The sequence below is a fragment of the Wasmannia auropunctata genome, unplaced genomic scaffold (assembly GCF_000956235.1).
Source record: "Wasmannia auropunctata unplaced genomic scaffold, wasmannia.A_1.0 LD336116.1, whole genome shotgun sequence".
Classification (NCBI taxonomy): Eukaryota; Metazoa; Arthropoda; class Insecta; order Hymenoptera; family Formicidae; genus Wasmannia; species Wasmannia auropunctata.
Window position 1 is genome coordinate 689,499 of NW_012026774.1, and position 24,518 is coordinate 714,016.

Below are 24,518 nucleotides of genomic sequence, written 5' to 3' on the forward strand. Positions count from 1 at the left end.
GCATAAATAAATGTTATCCCATGTGGTAGGAGAGTTTCATTGCTTTATTATAGTAAATTTTCGTGCTGAAATTTATAGCGCAGGTATATCACGCAGAACTTCATTTAACTTTCTTAATTGGCCATCATCTTACTTCTTCGAGCAGCGAGAAGTTGGATCATTAACGCAGAAACGAAAGCAAACCGGGCGTATGTTAAAAAGAATTTTGTGTGCACATCAGTAATTCGAGAAGCTGCGCCATATAATCTACAGCGATCGATAACTGGTAATTTGTTGCACTGCGGTGCGCAATATCAGTCATGAAATTATAGCAAATTGGGTAATTTATACATCGAACACTTTAATTTAATCTCCCAAGGCACCGCAGCGGCATTCAAAAATATTAAATCATTAAACGAGGCGAAAATGTCTGAGATAACGTAAAGACCGGTTTGCATCTCTATCAAGATATTAATTTCCATATATAAATTCTACAAGATGATACCATATTTTTAATTTTTGATGTTGAAATATTGCTTATGAGAAATAGAAAAATAATAAATTTAAGTCTTTTTCATTTAAAACTTATTACGATATTTAAAAAGTTTAATATTTAACGCTATAATAATATAAAATTATTTAGTAATTATTTTCGAAATATTCGGGCATATATTTTGGCATTTTCTCTAAAAACTACTGTCTGCGTATTAAGAGATAACTGATATCAGCCATCTTTCATCCCACTGAAAATCGGAGCGAGTCATGTAATTTCCCGGTCGTCGCGGTTGAAAACTTTCTTCTGATCATACTTCCGCGGCGCAGCGAGAAAAGTTGCGTCGTTAACGGAGGCAGGAAAACCGACGATGGAATAAAAAGAGGCCCCGTAGGGCCCACCAGGACCGTGAAGCATTAAAGCGCTATTACAAGGTAGTGCGCGCTCGCTCGCGCGAGAAAGAGAGGACGGAGAGAGAGCAGAAGGAGAGACGCGCTACGCTTATACACGGTGATGCGGCAGAAAACGAGAGAGGACGGGTTCTATTATCCTTGAGAAAAAATCTTCGCCTGCGCGCGGATACCTCTTCTCTCTCGCTAGAAGATGCCTGAATTGGATTCGAGGAGAAGATCCGCAAGGAGCAGCGCCGCAAGAAATCGAACGCCGCGATCGTGAGACCTCGCGGCGCAGGAAGTGAACTGAAACAATTCGTCGATACCGTGATAAAAACTCGCGAGTGAATAATCATTCGTATGTCTAGTATGAAAAATCGCATCGATATTAGATACTATTCAGATATTAGAACTAGGATTTGCGACATTAACGAACAACAAATTTTAATATATTCGCTTAAAAATATGAGAGTTTGATGGATTTTTTTCTATATTAATTTATTATCTGAAATTATCCTTTAATATTTCAATTTTCGGCATAAGTTTTTGACAGCAATTAAACAAATGAAAATTCTAATAAATTTACCTTAAATTAATTAAGAAATTATATAATTCTGAATTTAATTTTTTCTGAAATACTTTTATCTTTGATAAAATATTACAGTTTTAGAGAAAGAGTAGCAAGGTCTGGTTCGTCGGAAGTTCATCGCTTCGTTCGTTCGTGTTTCGCTGCGTTCCTTGAGAAATTCGCGCCTCGATGATTACACGCGCTTCCAGCGATCCGTGGTGAAACAATTACCGGTGATACCGCTCTCTACCAATAAGCGGAAAATGAGAAAAATAATTGCGAGTTCCGCCGGCGCGTGAGAAAAATTAAGTCCTCGCGATCAGGACCACCCAGATTTCACTTTTATCATGTAAATAATGATAGTCCAACTGTGCTAACCGCAAAAATTTCTCATCCGTGACAAATACGGTTGTAAGACCTTACGGTTGTAAGAAATTGTCACGTTTCTGTTGACACAAATGTTACCAATTCATTTAAAAAATGTATAACGAATTTTAGCTTGTATTATACGCGATATCAACTGTATCGACCCTCTTCCATATTCAAACTCTGTTATCTTTATTAGCAAAAAATTGTATTGCTCTGTTTAACAGTTTATCCCCTTATACCTCATTATTTTCACAGCAATATTTGGATCTCTATTTAAATCTTTGTTTAAATCTCTATATAAATTTTATAGTCTCTTATTAAACGTTACATCATACGTATAAAATTTTAGCAAAAGAGTATTCCTTTTTATAGAAGTTTACACAAATATTAATATTATCACATATTTTAATATTGACACAGTTCTAAACAGTATGATAATGACAAAGACGACATTCTGAGATTACAGTGAAGATGATTACGTACAAAAAAAAACGAAAAAATTGGTTAGTCAAGGTAATTGTGGCATGCAGGTGGAAAGCCTCTCGGATGAATAATATGGTGAGTCACGACAGCTGATAGACCTCATAGTTCCTGTGATACGCTATAATGTTCTCAATTGTATAAAAATATAGAAGGCCGCCGTGGTAACCTGTCAAACGTCTTTTTCTGCACACCAGGAAATACTTTCGATTGGCCTGCGGCTTTTAAGAAAAGCGACAGAGGAGAAGCGACTTAACTTCAACATTAATCAATAGCTTAATTATTTGATATCAGTTTCCGTGATAAAAAAAAAATCGATTTAATACTTTGACGGATGATCAATTTTTATCCAATAATACGAATACAAAATGACATGAAATATATTTTCGAATGTTTTATAATTTTACAAGCGGATTATATAATATAACATTAATATCGGTTTACGGGAACGGCAGATGTCAGCGCGCACGATTAGATAAGGAAACTTAAACTCATCGAGTTGTGAATAGGCGGATTTAACGATGCCTTTCATGCTCGAAGGCAAAGGCGACACCGCAAAGATAGCTGTGCCGATCCTTTCCAGAAAGGATTTCCTTTCGCGGATAATTTTCTGTCATTTGCCGGTGCACAATATACTGTTGATGATTGCCGTTGAAACGAGTAATAATTTTTACGTGGAAACCATTCGCGCAACACGTAGCACGTGTCATCAGTGATCGTAAAGATAATACGCGGTGCCATGATAGCCGTCGTGAGAATCTTCAAGAGTGATGCATTCATGATCGAGACACTCGATATACGCCCGCGCCATCCCGATGTTTATTTTCCCGCCGGGCAATAAGCACTCTACCAATTAAACGTCGCGCAGGATACCTGTCGCTCGACGGCATTTACATAGCTGAAATCGCGAGAGCTATCATCGCGCGAACACGCTAGTTAACATAATTTATTGCAAATAAAGAGAGAATAAATCAAAGGCATATCTACATTTTGTTTAATATATCAAAATTCAAATAACGATGGCACGATACAAGACAAAGCGTAAATTCAAACGAATGTAATATGTAGATAATTCTCTGAAATATGAGATTTATTATTTGAGAAATTTTTTATGGAAGAATATTTTTAGAGAAAGTAAGTATATTAACATTTATTTTTATATAAATGTAATAAATGTAATAATTCTATATATAAACTATAGTACTTCATAAAAAATTTAACATTCTGAATAAAATAAAATATAATAACCAAATCAAGTTAGAATTTGCAATAACATCCGTTATGCTTTTTATAAGAATTGAAATAAAAAGTACTTTCTTTCTAGTGTGCTGCTACCATTTTTCATTAAAACATAAACGACGCATTACACGGACTAATGTTCGCTGCGAATCGTCATCTGAGGGGAGCTAATGCTTCTGTGCAACTTTTCCGAGAAGCGTGCTCCAGTTTCCATCATCGTCGGCTTAATGTCGCTATGCAATATCGTGGGGAAACGGAGAGAACGCCGGGCTCTCCGTTTGTCGGTCAGCCTTGAGAATCCCGAGGCGAAGCGCAAGGAGCCCGGTTGCAAATGCGCTTAGAAATGACGCCGGGTACCGAGAACTCGGCCTCTGAGAGCCGAGCAATAAACGTAATGCAAGGATCGCCTGGCGATGCGATACGATGCGATGCAATGCTTTCCGCGCACCGAGGAACGTTTAGCTTCCTCCTGGGATATTCGCGAGAATTCCCGGCCAGATGTACCAAAGAAACGAAAGGTTTCTGCACAACCTGTTTCGCTAACATTGTTCCGCGATCAAAAAAATAAAACAAAATTTTATATAGAAACGTATTTTTCTTTATTTAGTTCTTTTTAGTGTCTTTCAACGCGAGAAAATGATGTAATGAAATTGACCAGTTAAATCAACGTACGTAATTGGACAAGTTAGATTAGCGAATAATTATAGTAAGGTGTTTTCGTTTGACAGGAAAAATAAATGATTTATACACTATTTTGAGCGTTATTAATACGTATCGTGAAATCGTGACTGTAAGATAACAGCATTTGCGCGGCGCTTATAATTGCACGATTTAGAGTATATTTCCATGTAAATATTTTCAAAGGTGTTAAATCGACACTCACTCGAGATACTCTATTATACGGAGCGTATATTTCATTAAGTGTCGGCTGCTTATCGGCGAGTTTCCGAAGGATGCTCGCGTATCGAATTGGGACTAAGTAATAGAGATAGTTACGTGGAGCGCCCGATACCACGGCCTATACAGGCGTGATACAAAGTTCATCGCTCTAGGAGGAGAACAAGTTTCACGACCGAAGTGCGGTAAGGTGCGAATTCCAGCGAGCAGAGCATTTACAACTTATGGTCTTCGACCGTGATACGTCTGAGATTGGCTAGCAAGAGATTCTGCAAAATTCACATAAAGCCGTCCTATATAACTACTTATAAAGATCCCTTCTTTCAGATTGTAATATCTTCAATCTAAAACTAAAATACTTAACTTTTAAGATAGAAACATAGAATTAAAAAAATACGACGCGGAAAATTCGTAAAATAAAAGCCAGTGTCGCATCATGATCCTTTGTTTAAAGGAATATCTCTAAGGTAAAAACAACACACATTAGGCTCAGTAGGTGTACCAAGTACAAGACACTTTCCGCCGCGCTTTTTGAAACCGTGTACCTGCTATGCAAATTTACAGCTGGAAGCTGAATTCTTGGGTAAAATTCAACGATCCCGTGACTGCGTCGTCGCCGTCGTCGTCGTCGTCGTCTCGTGCAGTTGTTAAACGGGAAGTTTATTTAGCCTACGGCGTAGCAACCGTAGTCCACGCTCAGTTGCACACACGTACACGCGCATCGATTACATAGGCGTGCGGTTTGCCTTAATTGCAATCCAATTTGTAATTAACCTCGGTTCATCGGAACATCGAAGTGAAGGCGCGCATCGGCAGCGCGATTCCCCCCGCGATGCAGGCGGGGTGCGTTAATATAGAAATTTTATGCCGCCCTTAGTGTGCATCGGATACATTGTGTATGTACGTGGCACACGGCTCTCTCGTAGGGCCGGCGTAGTGAGTTAAGAATCTATGGCAGTGGCAGAGAAACCACCTCGAGTAAATACGAGTCATGCTCGAAGGGCGCATTCTTCGCAGAGGTTCTCCAGTCGCATCCTTGCGGACGATCTCGAGAATCTCGTCTGCGGTCAGACTCATCTTACTCCCCGTTGAAGATAACATCGACGAGTATATTTGAGATGTCATATCATGACAAGATTTTAGGAAGATATAATGCGGTAGAAATAAAACAATCGCGTTAAAGAATAACATGTTAATTATTTCAAATGAATATTCGAATTTTCGTAAAGATTTTTTATTTTAATGTTAAAAAAGAAACAGTTAAATGAGCAATGCATAATATCTTTGTGATTTAGAATAAAAATTAAGATAATTAAACGCAACCATCCCTATACTTGATTTTGATTGGCAACCGCTACGGCCCTAGAGAGCACCGAGTCTATTTAGAATAAACGCATGCACACATAGACCGAGGAAAATTACTATCTCACAATCCCATCAGAGCTTTTACAGAAAACCAACCACGCTCTCCGGATGCAAGCGTTAATAAAAAAAAATCAGCACGTGCGATTAGGGCATCGAAGACTTCCGCGCTGCACCTCGAAGATAAAGTGTCATCTGAAGACCGAAAGAAGACGACATTCAGTCCACCCTGTATATCAGAGCGGTTTACTTGCTCCTCTTTCAACATCGCCAAGAAGGAAGAAAATGAGGGAGAAGAGAGGAAGAAGGAAGAAGAGAGAAAGGCAGAGAAAGACAGTGCAGAATCGTAACAAGAGTTATACAAGTCCTATGTCGCAATATAAATTTGCGTTCTCATCTCGCGTGACCATATATGCATGCTCGAAATGAATATTAATTCGTAATTATAATAAATAGCTACAGCGGTATGAATCGCATCGTGATATGTTTAAGAATATTGAAAATCAAGATAAATTAAGTCGTTATTAACAAAAATAATTCGTGACACATTGAGAAGAAATTAATTCAATGGCAATATAAAATTCGATGATATCGATCTTGGTTTTTCAGTTGTCAACGGAATTACGATATGAAGATACGAAAGGATGATGCGTATTCGAAGAGAGAAGAGATCGGGGGAGTTTAAAATTCAATTATATCCCGTGGGTATAGAGAACAATCCGTCGGTCTAGCTATCATCGTCCCTACGTTAATCCCGCGCCCTCGGCCACCAAATATCCGATACATCGTTTCGCCCTCATGTTGGACGATGTTCAAATACCCACCTCGTTTCGATATATTTTCGACAGTCGTATTACACGAAATATCGCTAAACTCGCAATTAATTACATCGACGAATTAATTTAATCAGTTAAAAATACCGAAAATCTCTGGCATATAAATATCGAAAGCAAACACCGACTCTAAATTATATTATTTATCAAGTTTACTGTAATTATATTAAAATAGTACGTTATATAATTATATGTATATATCAGTAATGTTAAAAAGAGAGAAAGGGAACTTTAATTATAATAATAATAGTAATTAGATCAGTATAATCACAAAAGTAAACGAAATATCGGTTGCGATTGATGTAAGAGATTATACAACATTTCAAAAGCATTGATAAGAAAGCTAAATTTAAAAACGAGATACCACGAATTCCCTTGAAATAAATTCCACACCAATAGCAATCTATTCGTCTTGTATCGATTCGGCAGGCATCGCGAGGTATCGGTTCGACAGGAAATTTCAATGTGGTCGACGGCGCGAAGGGCGATTCTGCGGCGAGTCGAAACTCCGATACTCCGATATCGCACACGTGCTCTCTCGCGTGTATGCACGTGCGTGCACGTCAATGTCAAGTCGGTCCAACCGGTCCGCGCGCGCAGTGTGCCGAGGTATTATAAGTGGTATACAAACTACGAAGCGTGCACCGCGAGTGCGGAAGGAGAGTTAATAAGTTTGGAGTGACTCGTGCATGCGGAATGTTTGCCGCCTTAATTAGAAAGTGCACGGAGAATTGCGAGTTGCAATTGGGTTGCCTGGCTCGCGACAGGTCCCGCATACCGAATTTTCGAGAGCTGTCATTGCGATTTGACTAGTCGGCAGAATCACGAGTGTGGAAGTTATATCATAATTATAAAGCATGCACGTCGTGTTAGTAAAGTCGTTTGGTAAAAAAAGGAGGAAAGTAATTAAAAAATTGTACTTAATGACGTAAGTAACGTATGACGAATTAAAACTTGAGCATAAGCGTTAATTAACCATAAATTCAGAAAATCAGGTACACGTTGGATATTATTAGTATAATTTCCGATTTAACGCTGAATATCGCATTTAACTGTTTACGGCATGATAATTAATTCGTTGATTATATCGTTAACACATATAGCTAAAATTTAAGCTTCAACTCTACCATTTATTATCGCAGAATTATACTCTCGAAAATCATATTAACTTCAAATAAAAGCTAATGCTCTGTCATAAATTATAATTTAACAATAACAATTATTCTCTACATATAATTGTTATATTAAATATAACAATAATATAATTTTATATATATATATATAAAATTTCAGACAACAATACTAAATTAACAAGTTTTAGAAACAAAAATCGGCTTATTTTTAAGAAAGTTGAAACGAGAATATTCAAGTCATCATAAAATGATATATATAAAATATTCATAAAATATGTAATAATCATAGTGTATAGTTATTCACAGTATTCGGGCAGCAAATATCGGTACTAGTTTCTATCCTTGGTCCTCTTCAACCAAATGTTCCTCTGAGTAATTGTGCATAGCTATATACATTGTGAATACTATATCGTACATATCGAACATCTGTGCTTATTGGTTCATACCGGTCTCAAAATATTCTCGTTTAAACTTTAATAAATTTTATTTCGCGTCAAAAAGCTTCGGTAAACAGGAAATTTCCGACGAGATCGATAGAGGAGGTAAACGCGGTTGACCGTATTTTTCTCTCGGTCAAACGGAAAGAAAATTTTCTAGAGCAGCTCGAAGAGAGAGGAGTCCACCCCTAACGCAAAGGGTGGGATTTGGCCGCGCGTCCCACGGTCGTCATGGTAACCATAGGTCAGGACAGGGATAAGCAATAGTAATGCGTCCTTTTTTCCCCCCCGAGGAGGAACCATCTTTGCCACGAGCGACGAACGATGACGTCGACGATGCCGACAACAATTTATTTCGACCGTTAATCGATTCGCGTCCTGTATTAACTCACTGCGTTAAGTAGACGGCATGACTTTTTGCATCAATTAACAAGCATATAACATTGGAGAGCCGCTCGCGCGACGGATGCAATTTGCTCCCGACGAACGCACCCCGGAAGGACTGAGACGCGATCCAGGTGCTACGATAAAACTGTTTTTTTTTCTCGGCGGATTAAATCGGAAATCGTATGACGAGCGAGTTTAAAAAGGGGGAAAATTGTGGGCAACCGATCGGACCGACTCTTCCTCGGCCTGGTAATCGATAAATCGGCGATCAAGCAAAACGGGAAGGAATTAACATGACGTATAAAGATTGCGAAAATCTAGAATGCATTCTGTCGACTGCCACAATCTCGATTGTTCCGCAAAGAAGTCGAGTATCGGCTAACCGAGAGCTTCTATCTCTTTCCCTCTTTCTCGCTCTCTCAAAGTGGTGATCAATAAGAAAGTTACGCGCTTTTTACCCTTCCACCCTGAAGAAAAGGTTCTAGGAAACTTAACGTTGTTTTTCACTCTTAAAAGTATACGAGAAATAGGCAAGATACATTTTAAATGTTAAAATATCGCACTTTTAATCTCTTAAATAAATTTAAGATTTTACATTTATTCTTTATTTTCATAATTATTTTCATAAAATTATTATGATTATTATGAAAATAAAAATATATCTATAAAGTATTGTACATTTTGTATTATTTTATTCTGAAATATCAACCATACGTAAAAAAAACTGTCAATTTGATTCTAGAGATTTCCACTTACTGATACGTTCGCATGCACATTCATTTCGATATCCCAAACTTTTATCTCGCCAGTTCAATGTTTGCCGTATTCGTTAACGTACAAATATTTTCAGCGCGTCAATGAAATATCGATTGACGAGTTGTATAACAAAATATATTTGCTTCTCCGCCGCTCGATTCTTCGATGAAGAAATCCGTATCGCGAATCTGCGTCGCGACAGACAATGAACGGTGAAGCGTAACGAAGGATGTCGAGATGAAAATCACGTAACGAGGATAAAAAAAAACCGCTTTGAAATTATGCCGGCCCCGTGTAACCTTGCCTTGGCTTTTTTTGCGAACTCTCCTTGCACGTCCGGTAAATATGTATTTCGCCCTTCGACGATCGATTCGCGCTCCAGAAATCGGGCCGCGGATACACATATCGCGTTACGCGAAATTCAGCGTGGAGATAGAGTACGTGCCGTGAGTTCGCGTCGTGCAAATTTATTCTTCGGCTGCCTTTTTATACTTCGCAAACATGTCGAAGAGACGCGTTAAACGAACGTTTGCAGTAGATTATCAAAAGTAAATCTATGTAGTATAACTGAAGTTTTTAAAGCTTCTAATTTGTCAAAATAATTTTTTAAAGATACATTCAGTTTTTAATATTATAAATTTTGAAAAATAGAATTACATATTTACAATTAATATCATTTTGAATATGCTCCAAAATAGTCTTCAAGACTCATTATCGACTTCGAAATCCGAAAATTATCAATGGCACTTGCAAATCGCATACAAGACGAGAATTGCGTTTGTTATCGGCCGCTTAGATCAACCACTCGCAATTCTTCTATTACAAAAACTAATTACATCTCTAGATAGAGAGCAATGTGCTCGCGCACGCGGTTCTATCAGATGGGATTTACACGCGCTTCTTCCTATCCCTCCTCTCCTCCCCCGCTAAGCACACGATCACGGTGAAGGCAGTGCCCGAATCGGCGCCCAGCCCGTCCCTAATTAATCGCGTTCTCAATTAGTGGCCCGAAAGCGCGGCTCGATTATAATAACATGATAATACATGGGCCGTGACGGGGTCATTCAACTCGGCCGACGAGCGACGTCATCCGCCGCGCCGATTTAAAAAGACGGGTTTGTTTGATCTGTGAAAATCTCTCACTTCGAAGGTCAAAGTGCGAAGAGACAGAAAAAATCGTATTAATGTCAATTAAAAGCGCGCTTGAATTGCATCATGAGGACCGCTCGGACACGCTCTCTTATCTCTCGACTCTCTTGTAAATTTTCATGATAAACTTGTCTGGCTTTGCACCGCTTCTATGTCTCGCCGTTACAGTTTCGCGAAACGCGGCGCGAGTCCGAAATCGCATCGTGATGCGAAAAAGTTGAACCAACAAGCCTCTTTCGTCGGCGCAAAATCGGTTGACATTATTCGCGAAAGAACAGACAAGTGAAGTGAACAGACAAAAAATTGAAGTTCTTAAAATATTAATGAATACTCCGCACACATCTTCAAAGATATAAAATTGTGAAAACTTTTTTTATATTTACCTGTTAAATTGGGTTTTATCTCTCGGCGGAAATTTAATTTCCGATACTCTTCACCAATCAAATAAATACTTAGTGCACTGCGATTAATTACTGACGATTTTGTTTCCCCGCTTTACCCGTAAACCATTGCATCACTGAAATTGCATAAAAATGCAATGGTTCGCGTTATTTGTGCACCATGTGCACTTTATTATACTCGACATTGAAAATATTTATAATTTGCGGAAGCGGGAAACAATGGCAACGAGCGAAACATTCGTTAACAATGTCGTTGAGATTTCCAGGTTTCGATAAATTCGAATTTCGAAATGGAACGCCTCTGCGCGAGGCGAAATTATTAATCAATAACTGAGCGTTGCGAACTTAGCCGTTCGATTAATTATTATCAATATTTGATCCGCGCGTATCATCCATTATTGAAATAATTTAATCAAGACATTTCAGTTAAAAAAAATACAAATTTATATTTAATAAATTTCTATTCAAATATTGTACAATATTCCATTTTAATCTTTCGTGTAATTATTGCATTTAAACAAGTCTTGTCAATACAAATATTTTATCACTCGGTTATCACAAGAGGAAGAATATCGCGAAAATGATTATAGAAATTCTACGCATTGATATCTTTGAAACAAAGATAATAAATTAATCAATACGCTCTGATCAGTTACCTTAATAACAATAATGTAATCTTACTTGGAAATCCTGTCGATGTCGGAGTTACAAATCAGCGATTTGCAGACGGATGAAGTCCGCGGATCGGCGCATACCTCGTAGATCATTCAAAACGACGTCCCTCGAATTTTCCACATCACTGGCCGCTGGACACGTCTCGTTGCGAAAAAAAAAACGCCACCGCGCATTTCTCTCGTCGGCGAAGTACGCCTAACGGCGACGCAAACACATCCGCCGGTCACGAGCGCCCGTGACGGAATGCTGGAGGAGAACTCGTGCTCGATCTCTCTCCTGTGCCGGTTCGTTACCCCCACTACGAAGTGGAGGCTTACCCTTGCGCTTTTTTTTTGCAAATCCTGGCAACGTTCCCTCTCTCGATCATCGATTTTCCGTGCTCGTTAATCTGCAAATCGAGAATCAGACGCGTCTTGTGTAGAACACGTGTCGTGCACGCCCCGCGGCGAGATCGAAAGCTGATAGATTGAGGCTGATCCGGAAGTCGCGAGGAGGATGTACGGAGTGCTCCGATTAATCGACGATAAACGCACCTCTAAACATTTATTAATTTGTATAACTGGACGCAAGATAGCGTAAAGGACACGTAATGTGATGCATCGATATTAGAAAATAGCGCTAAAGTGGAGTATTTTTTAATGAAATTTTATAGCTGTAATTAAGATTGAATTTAATAGCGAGCAAAGAGTAACAAACATCCATTACTGAATAATGGATGTTCTACCCAAAAGCAGGATTTCCACTAATGCAGTTGTAATATAAATATCATGTGAACGATCGTTTGGTTTCATTGTTTTACAATAACACGAGAATTGTATTTTAATAAAGTAACAGATAAGTAAATAACGTGTTTACGAGTCCTCGCGATGTATTTGTAATTATCATTTGAGTTTAAGATATTGCGAATGTGAAAGTCAACCGATAATTATTAAATTTCAATTTAATATTATGTATAACTTTTCTCTTTTTTTACTTAAATTACCATTTTTTACTGAAAGCCTAAGATTTTATAGAATATGAGCATATTTGTATAAAATAATGTGTTAATAGTTAAAAGAAAGTAGATAATCGATAATGATAGACGGTGTTAAATCGACGCGCGAATATTTTATATTTATAAGAAAGCGATAATTTATAGGTAATAACCTATGATTATTCCAATATGTCCAACAGCGTTTTTCTCGCGGCGGGAGTGTATTGAGAAATCATTAATCGTACAAAATAAGCTGTAATTTGTAATCGCCAATAATATAATGGAAAAATGATTGCATACGTGACTTTTCATTAAATTCTGCACATATATGTTATTATCGCGTAGATAATTATTCCAATAAATGAAATTGTTATAACAGAAAAATACATTTATTAATTTATCACGCAATAAAATGTGAAAAAGAAAAAATTAAAAATAGAAAACACACGTGTATTATTGATAATTATTTTTCGTTATGCGTTAAGATACGAATTTCTTTTTTAGAAATTGATGTTACATCACATAATAATTACCGCTATGTATAATTAGCTGTAAAGCAATCTCTATCTTTAAAATTACAATTTTATTAGTGAGCAGCTTCACTACGGTGCAAAAGAAGAAACACTTCGTAAAATAACCTCTCTGACAATCTGCACGAGAGCTTATCGTCGCGCCGAGTAAAGCGAAAGCCGTGTAATCCGCAGGGAAACGAATAGCGAATCATATCATACCTGCTTTCGAAACGTCGATCATATTCGCAGGTGAGAGAGAGCCCGTCGTTCGATCCACGATACTGAATAAATCGCGCGGATGTCGCGCGAGCGGGATCCGCCGAATTCGGGAAATTCACGGCGCGCACTCGTTCGTCGGACTGCTCTCTTTCCCGCGCGCGGGCGCACGCACACGCGCGCGACACGTACACATGCACACCCCGCGATCCGCAGTAGTATAGTGGGTGGATACGTTTTCGTTCGGCTGTCGTCGATCGCTAGCCTAGGCAGTCGGCGCGTCGACGCTTTATTACGTCACCCGGAGCGTCGCGACGAGCCAATCCGGAAGCGCGGACCCGCGTGCAACGTCGACGTCCGACGCACGCACACTCGCGACGGACGTTCGTCCGCGTGTGGGTTTAGCGCGCGAGCGCAGCCACAAAATGGCGACACCGCCGGAGCAATGACCAGTGGCGTAGCACCGCCGACGTGCGCCGTGTCTTTGCTCCTTGGCTCGGCGGAATATGGATGCCCAGGTCGGTTCGTGTCTATTTGCGCGATTATTTCGAGCGCGACGTGTCGGTGTGTCAGGTCGTCTGGAAATTAATGTCATTCGCGCGCCGAATTACGCGTTTCCATTACCGCGCCCGCGGTGGACCGCGATTGATTTTTAACGCTAAACTCGACGGTGTACGCTATACAACTTGCATCTTCATTTTCCGTTGTCTAGACTCGTCAGTTTTTGTCCGCAAAGTTATAACGCATTTATGGATCTTTAACGTCCATGGAGATTGTATTTTTGCATCTTCGATATTTATCTTGAGATTATTGCATTGTATGAACGAGACATGAGAACGAAAAGTTTCAAGAAAAATTATAATATAATCTAAGTATACGACGTCGAATCTCTTATTATATTTGCGTATATATATATGTGTTCTATCAACGTATATTTTTATGTATTAAATAACGTCATTTTATAAATAGATTTATTTTCATTGTACTATCAAATCTATAAAGTGTCCCCATCATTTAACGACTATCTTTGTTCTGCAAATAATACGTGTATTTTAAAAAGAGTGAGATAAAAATAATGAGAAAGAAATTATTTTATAAATGGCGTAATTTTTATATTTAATTGCTTATATTAATAATATTATATATACATTAACATTTCCAGCATGCATCTATTTCAATCCTTGATGCAGGATTTATATATATAGCAATTTAAAAGCGAGAAATAGAAATGATTAGCTATTTCTAGAATTAATTTGGTTTATAAAAATCAGAATCTATTTTATTGACAAGTCGATTTTGAAAACTATTTTCATTCGAAGTGATTCTATTTCGAACATCGTCTAATAGTTTCAATTTTTGCGAACAAATATCGAGACGCAATCTATAGAAATGTTAATTGTAAAAATAATACCAGTATAATTACGATATATTTTTGCAAATAAAAATAAAGATGTAGAAAGACAGAAATAAAAAAGAAGCTTATTAATTATGTAATAAAATTAATGTGTTAACCCAAGAATAAATATTAGAATAAAATAGTGAATTGGATTCGAAAATATATTTCTTTTCTTACTAGTTTCAAATTTTTTTATTACGTTTCCACACGTTTGTAAAAACTTTATTTTCGCGAAAATAATTCCTTCCTTCCTTTATTCTATTATCGAAGGAACGTTTTGATTCTCTCAAATATATAATGGGAAAGAATAACATAAACAAAAGGAATTCTCGTTCTTCCAGATAGACAGTACGATTGTTCGCTTTTTCTCGATTCATGTAATTTTTAATTACCCGTCAACTCCACACACACCATTTCGCTTCAATTGATTCTGTACGGATAAAAGAAAAGATGTAAAAAAAAAAGAGAAATGAAAAAAGAATGGAAATTATTAGTTTTTAAATTTATGTTTCAAATAAAGGAATAGTCACTTTTGCCCGAGTTCGCGAATATTATTCTTATACATGATGAAAATATCGATAACATCATTTCTATTCTAAATTTATCTTTTCATTAAAAGGAGGACAAAAGATAGAAAATAAAGATAATTATTTTCTTAACGCGAAAATCTCCAAGTGGTTAATTAATTTAAAGCTAAAAAATATATAACAAAATCTGATCTCTCTTAGCATTTTTGCTAAAGAGAGGTTCTTAAATTGGCTAAAAAAGCTATTGGTAAAGAGACAGATGTTCTTGTATGTACATAATTCTTAGTATAAATTAATAGTTACGAGATTCATAAATTACGATGATTATCGGAATGCGTAACAACGTAAAATCATGTACGTTCGTAATTCGATTCTCATGGGAAGGCGGGTGATAATTTCTGTACGTAAACGTTTCCTCGATATGCTAATTGCCATCGCGATAAGACGATGCGCAACACAGATTAAATAAAACGACGCGCGCGTCCTGCGCGACAAGCGGATAAAGAACGACCGTCGTTTACGATCAGCTGAGATCCGCGACGGGATCATCTGGGAAAGCGGCAGTGGGTCGATTTGCATAGCAGGTTTTAAAGGGCCCTTCGTAGGTGCTGCAGCAAAAGACAAGACCACACCTCCCACCGCGGGACAGATAGGAAATGTCCTGCTGCAGGTAGCTCTCCTGAAAATCGGTAACAAATAATCGATAGTCCCGTCCAGGGACAGACTCTGATCTGACCAATGGGCTCGCCCATCGGGAGGGTAAAGGACGAACCCTCGCGCGGCACCCCCGTCCGATCCCTCGCCCGAATGGATCAGTATGTTGTCCACACGCTACCCCTGGCTACTTTCGGCTCATTGTCAGACTGCCCGATGACTGCTAGGGCAAAATGGCGTGCGGAAATGTCCGTAATGTGTAATCGTGTTTCAATATTTTAATAAAGTTAATATAAACAATTAAATTAAGATTGCTATTAATTTTGTACAAATATTTGTAAACGTTGTTCTTTAGACTGAAATCATATTAAGAAGATTCAGAAATATTTTTCATCTAAACTATAGATCAAAAATATTTATAATATAATTTTCCATTTAAAGAAAAGTAAAATTGAAGTAATAAAATTATATATTTTTATGCATAAATATATTTCATTAAAAAATTATTAAATTTTTAATTTTAAAAATCTATTGCTTACTTTGTTTGCTGCAAAATTATTCTTTTATTTGAAACAACTTTTACATAAATTTTCCGGCGGACGATTGAGATAATCTTACGCGAAATCTCTTGGTTCACGGCTTTACCGGAAGGCATCTGATCGCAACAATTGCGGTCGATTTTCGAGAAACCGTTTCACGACCGCGGGAAGAAGTTTTACGGGCCCGAAGCCGGATAAAAAGAAAGCGAAGCGCCGTTCGCTGGCAGTTACTCGTAATTATTTTCTATACGCTCGACTAGCTTAAAGGCACTATTGTAGGCGCCCGCACGGACCAACGACTTTTTTCTCCTTATTTCCATCTCCTTCCTCTCCTCGTCTTCTTCCTTCAGCTGGTTGCATCTTTGACAACCACAATTTACGATCGACCTAATTTTTTTTCTCTCTTGTATCGTAGCTCTATTCTTGTGACGCACAAATAGCAAATATTACACTAAGCTGTACAATTATATGGAAAATTATTGAGGAAAAGATTATGGATTTTACGACTTTTCACAGACAATTTCTATTCTAAATGCATTCTTGCTGGGAATAATAATTTCGTGCAGTCCGAAAAAATAGATAATTATTACTTACATTAGTTATTAAAAGCACATTCTGCCGTATATTTAGTTACATATGCAAATACGTAAAGCGATTATTACCGGAATAATTGAGACATTAAAAAAGAAAAACAATATTATAATTTTTTATTCTTATTTTTCCGATATCTCAAATGAAAATACATATTAAAATATGTCAAAACTCTTTAATTTCCAATATAAATATTTCAAAAGGCCAGGATTGCTCTTTTACATTAAAACGGTTATCCTCTCATATTTCTTTTCAATACCTGTTTTTTACACAAGGATTCATGAAGTTCTCGTATTTTTCTCCTATTGTGCATTTAATTGACATAATTCTGATTTTAAAAAAAGAGAGTATTACTTTTTATATGTGCGTCAAAACGAATTAAAGCGGGAAATTACATATAACGTAATAAAAATTCCGTGTACTGTTCACACTCACAGAAACCAAGTCTTTCATCACTTCTTTGAATTCTACACCATCGATTTGTACGTGGCTAAACAATGAACCGATTGATCCATATCCTGCGCAATTTGTGTATTACAAAGTGAAGAAAGTGCGACGAGATAACCGACAAGGTGGATTAGTCAGCCGTGTTATACATTGAGAAAATGTACGGGACTACATTCCAGAATGGAATAATCGTCCGTAATAAATTTAGATCGACAGCGAGGTATAGTTTAATGCGTTTTATATGATTTCATGGAAGAATAGACTAAAGAAAGAAACGTGATCGGACAGAGGAAAAAGCCTTGCGAACTGATTAATATACCTCTCCGTTTAAATATTAAAAACTAAAAAAAACAATAAACCTATTGATCCAACAATTACAATACAATTAAAAATATTTAGAAAAAATTATCGTAGCTAATTAAAGTACTTATAATTATTAATCTTGCAAAGGAGCAAATAAATTTATTTTGTAAACGACAATATTTTATCGAAGTAAACTTAAAATAATACAATAGAATTTTTCGTATTTTATTTAGAACACGAGTTGCGTCCACCATTTGCCGAATGTGATAATTTAGTGTCACAATGCACGGCTTTTTGTAGGACGCGAGCATTATGCTCCATTGTATAACTAGGCGGATTTGATCCACATTTTTTTCTCGTCCTGCACAACGCGAAGGTAACACGGAAAAAGAGTGACAGAGATCCGCTGAAAATCTACGCTTTAACGTTAGGCCCAGCTCAACACAGGAGGAAGAAAAGGAAGCCAATATAGTCGTGGAAAATGAAACACAATGCCTGCAAGCTGATACCGACACGCGGGGATTGACCTAATAGCCAATGAAGTTTTCTATATACTACCGACACCCTCTATTTTTACATGAGCGATTGGCTCAATTAAAAACGTCCTTGAAAAATCTGATAGTCATATTCGTATCAAATGCATAAAACTAATTTTACTTATAGCAACAATAAAAAAAATTAACAAGAAAGTTTGTTAGTCTAAATTCCGTAGAGAAAATATTATTAGGATCAGTTTTTGAAAATCACTTTGATTTGATTAAAAACAATGTCTTTGCATTTCTCCGAAAAAAATCGACTATAAGATAATTATTTCCACAAAAAAGTAACGTATTCTTTACGCTCATCTGTCTAATTATCTACCGAACGAACTAATCGTCCAAAGACGACATAAGGATACCGAGCGAAAAGAAGCTAACGGATTCGTACAGCTTCAGCATTATTTTCACCTTTTCGTAAACTCACGTTCACGCAATTTCGAGGGACCGGGCCCGTGGCCTGAATAGGGATGACACGGTTAGGGGTAGCGGGTTACCCCTAAAAATCCAACCAACCCTCTGCCTCGCAGCCGCGCGCTCGCGTGCACGGGATACCCGCTGTTTTATTTCTCGCTTTTTTTTTCTCTCGAATCTAACACGCCGCTTTTTTGTATCGCGCCGCCGACACATGTGCAACGCCGCCGACTCTTTGCCGATCTGGGTAATGAGTCGAGCAAAAATTGCCACTACAAAACGCGCGCTGGCGTGACTCGTGAATTGTGGCCGGCGTAAATTCGGCTTTTCATCGAGAATCTGTTTTTTCAATTTTTTCCGCAATAGGAAAGGCGATGAGTTTTTCGAATGTTTAGACGTGCGCGTGACGATAATCGATTTCATTTCGCAGAAAGAGAAGATTGTGCATCGACATTTCCGTTGCACATTTTTATTGTGTCGGATTTTTTTTATTGTGTCGAGTGTTTTCATTATTTCAAATGTCTTAGAAAAATTTAAATTTTTTATGGATATATTTTATATATCTGTGCGATATTCTCTGCAATCCCTTAGCTTTATTAATATTGTATGTAAACATATTTTTTAAATTTAGATTTTATATAATAATATACTTTGCAAAGCGAAAATAGTTTCATTGTAAATATGACTTAGAAAACATGTCTAAATATATCTACAGACCACATTTGGGTTACATCACGCAAAATCGCTTACCAGTCATGAATCAGCAATAAAATTACCAAGCAAAAGAGTCGATTATTTGACCGCGGTAAGATCGCGAGGCAAAGATCAGCGGAAGATCGTGGCAAAATCCTTCTTCTCTGCGCCGAGATCTCAAATTTACACGGCGGCGTGCACGATCGATTCTCTCCGTCGCGCAACGCTTGAACGAACCCGTCCGGCTCTCGCCGATGGAACAAATTACTATAGATATTACACGCCGCGGAATCGCCATTGAAGTCTCTCGAATTCTTCTTGCGCGTCATTTCTTTTTCCACGACGACAACTTTGGCGACGACGCCCGTCAAGAACCGTTAGAAACCGCAGAAAAACTGGAGCGTCCGCGTAAAACGAAATGCGGTTTCATCGACTTCACGCCTCGGCCACAATTTTTTTCGCTAGTTATTGTTTGGAAGGTCAGTGACGATATTCCTTCTGTGTCTTTTCTGACTGGCGCTTTAAAGTCCTATTTAATAAAGAATATTACAAAACACGAGAAGATACTGTTAAAAATTTTGATTATCCTGCAGATGTGTTGTGCAAAATATTTATATTAATATTTTAACATTAATATTATGTGTTGTTCAAAATGTTAAAATATTTTTGTATTAAAAAATTAATGTTAATATATATAATATTCAATGTCACATATTTATAATGATTAAACGTTAACAATTGTTATAATAATATTTAAGATATCTAAATTACACTGCACGGAATCGAATACAAAATCACGCGACGCGAAAGGATACGTGGCCTTACTGGCAACATACTGAAGCTTGACGAGTTCGTCGTTCTGTATATGTGATCGGAGGGTTGGGTTATTATTATTTAAAACAACCCTTCGAACGATCGTACAGGAGGTAAAAGCCTCGAATCAGGGGCTGTAGACTGGAGAAAGGGGGAACTCTAAAAAGTTGGAAGGGTAAACGGGGTTTTGGGTCCAGGTGCCAGCAGCCATCGAGGGTTAAAAAAGAGGGTACGCGAAAGGGGGTTTTTCTCTTTTTCTTTATCTTTTATTCTTCCCGTGATAAAGGGGAATCTGGAAATGCAACGAGATTCATTCAGTAACGAAGAACCTTTGAAATCTTCGAAATTTTTATAATGTACGAATATAAAAAACTAATATAAGAACATATTATTGTTTGTATATATGTATATGGATTTAATTACATATTATTTAGCATACTTGTTACCCACATAAAATTACATTTTATGAAAAAAAAATTGAGCACTATAATTTAAATATATGTAATATCATATATTTATAAATGCAAAATTAAAAACTATCGATTAGATAATTATCTAATTAATAATGTTAGATAATCATTAATGTCTCATTATTGATATTAGATAAATTATTCCTATAAATAACAATAAAATTATAATTGAAATATAATAATAAAAATATAATTTAATGTTAAGATAGATAAAAATATACAAAATAAATAAATACGAAAGCATCTTTTGTTCTCCTGTTCTTATCCACATAATAAATTGGATAATTCATTTCTAAAATAGTAATTTTAGAAAGAGAACTAAGATTCTTAATTTTGAAATTTACGATAAGTACATGAAATGTCTTCAAACGTTTCAAAAAATGTATTATGGATATAAAGTTGTTTGATGTGCTTCAAGTAATTGTCGCAAAATATATAGAAAAGATACGAAATTTTAAATATGAGAAAGTAATATAGTCTCTGTCCATCTAGTGGCGTAAAAAAAAATTTTTGACTGCTTTACGCTTTCCTATGACCTATATATTACGCATGTATATATGCTACTATAAATATTAATTGATCATTATATATATTTACCAATAAAATTAAATGTAATAAATAAAATATATTTAATTTATCAAAATCATTGTTAATTATGTATAATTGCCAAATTAACAAAAAATTTCCATTATATATATATAATAATAATTTATCCATAAACACATTTCGTACATTTATCTTCAGATTTTACAATTATCAACTTTTGTGTAAACTGTTGTGTAGAAAATGAAAATTATTTAATTCCTAAATTATAACTGTACGATATTAATAAAAATAATTATTTAGAGAATAACACACAAAATATTAATACTTATATACATTGCGTTTATAATAAAATTCGAAGAAATTAAATAGATTTTGTCATTTTATTCCCCGTGAGCAATATTTAATTAAGTTATATATCTTGATGATAAATTATATCTTGATAATCATAAACAAATAAATCTGATTTTAAATACTTTAGTTACAGGCAAGTGTATACACGGAGAATGCCTACCCCCATCTGAAGTTGCATTGTGTATCGAAGCATATTCGGAACACGTGGTTCCCTTTAGATATGCATATAACTTCAAATGGGGAGGGTCATTCCTGTTCTCGTGGATACCTATTATAAAATTAAGAAATTTAATTTTAAAATATACTAAGCGTTTTAACAAAGAACTACATTTCAAAAAATGTTATATATATTTATTGAGTATTGCTTATAAGATGTTGAGTTATTTGGATCATATATAAAGAGAATATAAAAAAATTTAAATGTGAGAAACTATTTATACATTTGGCCATCTAGTGGATGGAATCATTTACTTAAATATGTGGCTCTCTATGGTCAGACGCCAAAGACATAAGTAAAAGATACTCAAATATCAAGATAAATTATCTTGAAGAGAAAAACATATAAATTTGGAATCTCTAATACAAAAAAAAAATAAAAGGAACAGAAAATAAAAAGAGGAATATTGTAATTGTTATTTACACATGTTTATAACAATCATAATCACAAGTTAACTTTTCTTTCAGTTTGGGTTTTTATTGCACATTTAGACATATTAAAAAATAGATTAAAATAAAAGAGATTAAATTAAAAAATTATATCAGTTAATAAAGTTCGTAGGCATTGAAAAAAGTAATTTCTTTTTAAAGTTAAATAATAAGCAATAAAGCAGACTGATTAATAGAATACTATACAATATATGAAAATTAAAAAAAAAAAGGAAATTTTTCACTTTTGATGTAGCAATACGTTCTTTAGTAAAACGTCCTAAAAAGTATATAATGGATATGAAGTGGTTTAATGTAGCTGACACGAACGTCACAGATATGTAATATAAATATACGATCTTTAAATACTAGAAATATAGTATTCCTTCATCTAGTGGTGCAACATGAAATTTTCGATTGGTTTAATTTTTTCCTATATAAATACATTTATTTTTTATTTTAAAATCGTTTAATTTATTATTTTAAAATTGTTTTAACACCCAAAAATTATAATTAACATAGAATATACATATAAGGAAACGTGTGGAAATTTAACTGCAAAACTAATAAAAATTATTCGCAGCTTGGGCCATTTAGCAATATATAAATATCTAATAATTTGAAATAAGAAATGTGGCCGTTTTAAAAGAATAATCGCCTTCGATATCGAAATTTATACGGGCAGAAACAGTCAAACTATAATAACAGCTAACAGTCTCACAAGTCCGAACATTACGAAAAGAAAAGAGAAATGATATGGTTAGATATCCCTAAGCTTGAGCAGAGAAAAATGAAAAAGGACGACGAACAAAAGGAAAGAAAGACGGAAAGCACGAAAAAGGAGAATACCGAAGTCGTTAGCCGCATGTGTGTCGCGACATTCCGACGATCGCAATTCAAAGACTTTTTTCTCAATTTGAACTCCTGTCTTCCTCCTCGCGAGCTACATCCGTCAATTTTCCGACGTGACATTCGCTTGCGAGTGTGCATAGGTGCACACGCAGCGGATTGCGTTTATAAATATATAAAGTGTAAACTTTAAGCGCGCGGGAGAAGCGCGACGCGCATGGTAGCAACGGCTACCAGGTCATCGCCACGAATTAGTTACGGTGAAATATAATGTAACCGGTCTACCTGCGCGACAGAGCGAGATGTTTTTATTTCAGACCCGCGTCAGGTAGCTTAAAGATGTTTAGCCGATCCGAAAGGTCGTGTGGTCGTGACTACGAGGATGGTTGATGCGTCTAAACCCGATGCACCGCCGCCGCCGCCGCCGAGGGGAACCGGAAGAAGGAGGCGATGTTCAATTGCGAGAGAGCGCTGTGGTACGCGTCCACCGAGAATCGCGTCGGTAAATGATATTTTTGGTAGAGCACCATCTCCCGCCCGAGCTGTGTACCTTTATCGACCTGTTGGTACAGACGCTCGCTGTACGACGCGTACGAGCATCGGCTCAACAGCTGATTATGTTTACAAATGGAATAACGCCAAGTTCTAGAGCGAGGAATTGTTTGTGTCGTAGAACGTGGAGCAAGCACATTGTGCCTGCTTTTTATGCATTCATATAATAATTATTAGGGCGCGGATGTTCGAGATTTTCATGGTGAATAGCTTTATTCGGGTCATCCGAGATGCATGGCCAGTTCTTCTGATAACGAAAATAGTAGAGTGAAAGAATTTAGGTCATCAAGGTATGCGAAAAACAATTGCACTTGCAAAAAACAATTAGATTGTCTCAACGCGTCTCATTGTCAGTCCAGTTTTCTGTCTGTTATAAAAACTTCATGAACTTATGCATTCCGATAATCATATATGTATAAGTATCTACGAGTATGTAAGTAAAAGAAATCAATGATTTAGGTATAAATGCAACATACAGTGATAAATAATAAATATATCGATAGAATAAAAGTAAAATATTTTGAAAGATAAATAAAATCAATAATCAATAATATAAGAATAAAAAATTAGGTAAAAAAATTGATGTATCGAATAAAATTTAAAAAATAATGAAACAATTCAGGAGAGAAAAATAGACGTTAGAAATGTACAATGTATGTATATACATAAATAATAACGTTAATTGTCGATTATCTTTTGAATCAGCATTACGGTAATCTAACCCACAAAACATCCAAAAAATGTAATGGATATAAAGTTGTTTGATATCAATGGGTATAACTCATCAGAAGAAATATTAGTGGTAAACGTTATTTAAATATGAGAAAGTGCTGTTGTATTCATCCATCTATCGTCAGAATATCGCACTTTCTTAAATTGCATTTTTTGTATTTCAGTAAGTATCTGTCTCTGATACACATCTCTGAGCGGGCTGGCAAGGC

The 24,518-nt window shown here is 36.3% G+C and overlaps 1 long non-coding RNA gene across 1 annotated transcript; it reads right to left on the reverse strand.

Annotated features, from left to right (window-relative positions):
• Window positions 1-1,483: 1,483 nt before the first annotated feature.
• LOC105451106 lies at window positions 1,484-23,401 on the reverse strand. The gene is made up of 3 exons (XR_974554.1): window positions 23,311-23,401; window positions 11,557-11,938; window positions 1,484-1,678 (listed from the first exon to the last, which is right to left on the reverse strand). It is a non-coding gene; the product is annotated as an uncharacterized LOC105451106 (long non-coding RNA).
• Between the last annotated feature and the right edge of the window lie 1,117 nt (window positions 23,402-24,518).